The sequence below is a fragment of the Trichechus manatus genome, unplaced genomic scaffold, assembly GCF_000243295.1.
Source record: "Trichechus manatus latirostris isolate Lorelei unplaced genomic scaffold, TriManLat1.0 scaffold00118, whole genome shotgun sequence".
Lineage (NCBI taxonomy): Eukaryota > Metazoa > Chordata > Mammalia > Sirenia > Trichechidae > Trichechus > Trichechus manatus.
In genome coordinates this window covers 3,982,839-3,985,849 of record NW_004444054.1, presented here as the reverse complement: position 1 = coordinate 3,985,849, position 3,011 = coordinate 3,982,839, and positions in this window count along the sequence as shown.

Sequence of the window (3,011 nt, the reverse complement as noted above, 5' to 3'; positions counted from 1 at the left end):
CACCATCTAGTTCTTCTGGTCTCAGGCTGATGAAGTCTCTGGTTTATGTGGCCCTTTCTGTCTCTTGGGCTAATACTTTCCTTGTATCTTTGGTGTTCTTCATTCTCCTTTACTCTGGGTGGTTGGGACCAATTGATGTATCTTAGATGGCCGCTTGCAAGCTTTTAAGACCCTAGACACCACTCACCAAAGTAGGATACAGAACATTTTTAAAGAGACATTTTAAAGGTGAAATCAGGAGGGAAAGCCGGCCTTTGTTTTTTAGGGAAAATAAAGTGAGGGAAGATGTCAAGGTTCAAAGTATATGAGAACGTGGACAGCAATATCAATGATTGGTGGGGAACTGGGTTTGGGGAGAATGTAAGCGAGCTTGATTTTGATGAAAGGTGGGGGGATGTTTAAAATCAATGAAGATAGCAAGATGGTATAGGTATGGTGAGGTTTCCTTCAGTCACCTTAAACATTTATCATATCAACCCAAATAAGCAAAGTTAGTGAGTGGACCACACACTTATTTGGAAAATTATTTCTCAATTAAAATGCTCTGTTTTGTTTGCAGATTATGGCAACCTGACCCAAGAATGGGATTGGCATCGAGTAACTGAAACCAGTCAATCATTTGTGAAAAATCACATGCTAGTTATGGTGGCATGGCGGCCAACTTGCTGGATGTATGTGACCCAGAGGTGGATGATGACCATGCTAATCACTGTCTCTAAAACTCTTCACGTATCTGCCCTAATATCTCTGTGAATGATGAGGATGTGCTCAAAGACATACTTTACTCTCAGAAACTCAATTACTGGAAAGAACTTAAGAGCTGTTATGGGCCACAACTCATGTGTGCCAGAAATGTAGTTTATTTCTTAATAAATTTCTAACAATGTCTACATTTCTATTGTTTACTTCATTTGGTTATAACTCAACCAAATCTCCATTTCAAGCTTTTGTTCCTTCTCATGGCAGAAAACAGGGTCAATTCTGGCTAAAGTCAGTCATCTCAGCTGTAAACCTATTCCGATGTTTCCCCTCTCCTTTCTTTTCCCTGGGGGCATCTAAGTTGGTGGGCACTTACACTGCATCATACCACTGTTTGCTGGAACGTCCACGCTGCCCACTGACTCCCAGCAGAAAGGTTTCTGGCTTTCTCTGACCCCGATGCCCCTGCCACCATCTGGTCAGCCATTTCCATGCTGCACTGCACAGGAAATGCATATGTGGCTGCCACCCCCAGGCCTTTACACAGGAACTGAGGCACATGCTTTTCTTTCTTCTTGGATCCCTTAGTTTAACAGCGGTGTTATAATTCCCCCCTCACCCCTTTGAACTATTGCTGGGAGAGAATGTTTCAGGTCCAGGGTCCCTTCTTGGAGATCCTTGCCAACAGCTAACTGTCTTGCCCACCCATTTCTGAACATGTTTCATTTCTCATTCCAGATACTCTCCGCTGAGTCCCATTCCATCCCATCCCTGGCCCCTCCCCAGCTCTAAGCACCCACACTACCTCCAAGTCCCACTGCAAAGTGAGGCTAGAAAGAAGGTTTAAAACATTAATCGGTCAAAAAAAAAATTGAACTTTAAGGGTTTGTTTTTCAGGCCCTGTCAAAACATCCCATGTCAAAATGGAAGCATCAGAATGGATACTTCCAAGTGTCTCCCAAGTCTACATTTGTGAGCTGAGCACACAGGAAGCCATGAAGGTCAAGGAGAGCTCTGTAGGTCAGGCTCTGTGATGAGATCCCCAGTTCCCATTCCTTGGAGGCATGTGAGTGGAGAATGGGTGCCCAACCAGCAGAGGTGTCCAGGGGGATTCTACCATTGGGTGGAGGGTTGCATGATGTCCTCTAAGAATTTTCATCACTTGACATTTTAAAGGGGAAGAACAGAGAGTTTCATAAGTCAAGTTTGTAGATACCCAAATGTTCCTACGGGTTCTTGGCTTTCTCCAGAAACCATGTTTCCACTGAGAGTCACCCGTTCCTGGGCATTGTTACACATCACAAGTTAACCACCTGTCTAGCTTTCACTACAGTTTTCTTATTTCACAAGTGACTGCGTAAGAGACCAGGAAACTCCACTGGCATTTGATGGCTGGAAGACAGCCAGCTCAGGGACAGGTGAGCCACTCTAGGCCATACGGACCCGCGGTGCAAAGTTCAGAGTCTCTCCTCAGGCAGCATGACTCCCTCACCACAGGGATACCTCGGCTCTTCTCTAATTGTTGAAAACCTGAAAGTTACACTTTCTAATGCCAGAGGTCTACTTCTCCTTCCAAAGCGCCAATTCCTTGATTACAAGAAGCCCTGACACATGCTCTGTTGCCTCTATTTGCTCCTGCAACTGGACAGGCATCAGGTGGTGGCCCAATCCCAGGGGAGTGAGAAGCCCCCTCTGTGTGTGTGTGCGCTAATACCTGATACTATTCCCTTTGCACATAAGGCGTAAAATGCTAGAAGCTGATTGAGGTAGGACATTGCCAGAAATTCAGTTCCGGCCAACCCTCATCATGTCTATCCCCAAGTGTAAAGGGTGGCTCTCAGGACCCTTCCTGTTTTTAGGGAGGAGGTTCAGAGAGATGGAAGCGGGCATGTGCAAATGGGCAGGCTGGGGACACCCTTCCTTTCCAACAACTTACAATTTTCTCTCTAGGCCAATACTCATCTTCAACATTCATTTCTTCATCAATTCATACATTCCTTAGGTATTTATACCAGGCACTGGGGATACAATGGAAATAAGGTAGACGTGGCCTCTAACCTCACGGATCATGTAGGCCAGCAGGGGACATATACCTCTGTCTTAGTTATCTAGTGCTGCTATGACAGAAATAGTACAAGTGGGTAGCTTTAACAAGGAGAAATTTATTTTCTCACATTTTAGAAGGCTAAAAGTCTGAATTCAGGTCTCTAGCTCTAGAGGAAGGCTTTCTCTCTCTGTTGGCTAGAGGAAGGCCCTTGTCTCTTCAGCTTCTATTCCTTGGTCCTTGGTGATCTTCATATGACATGGCATCT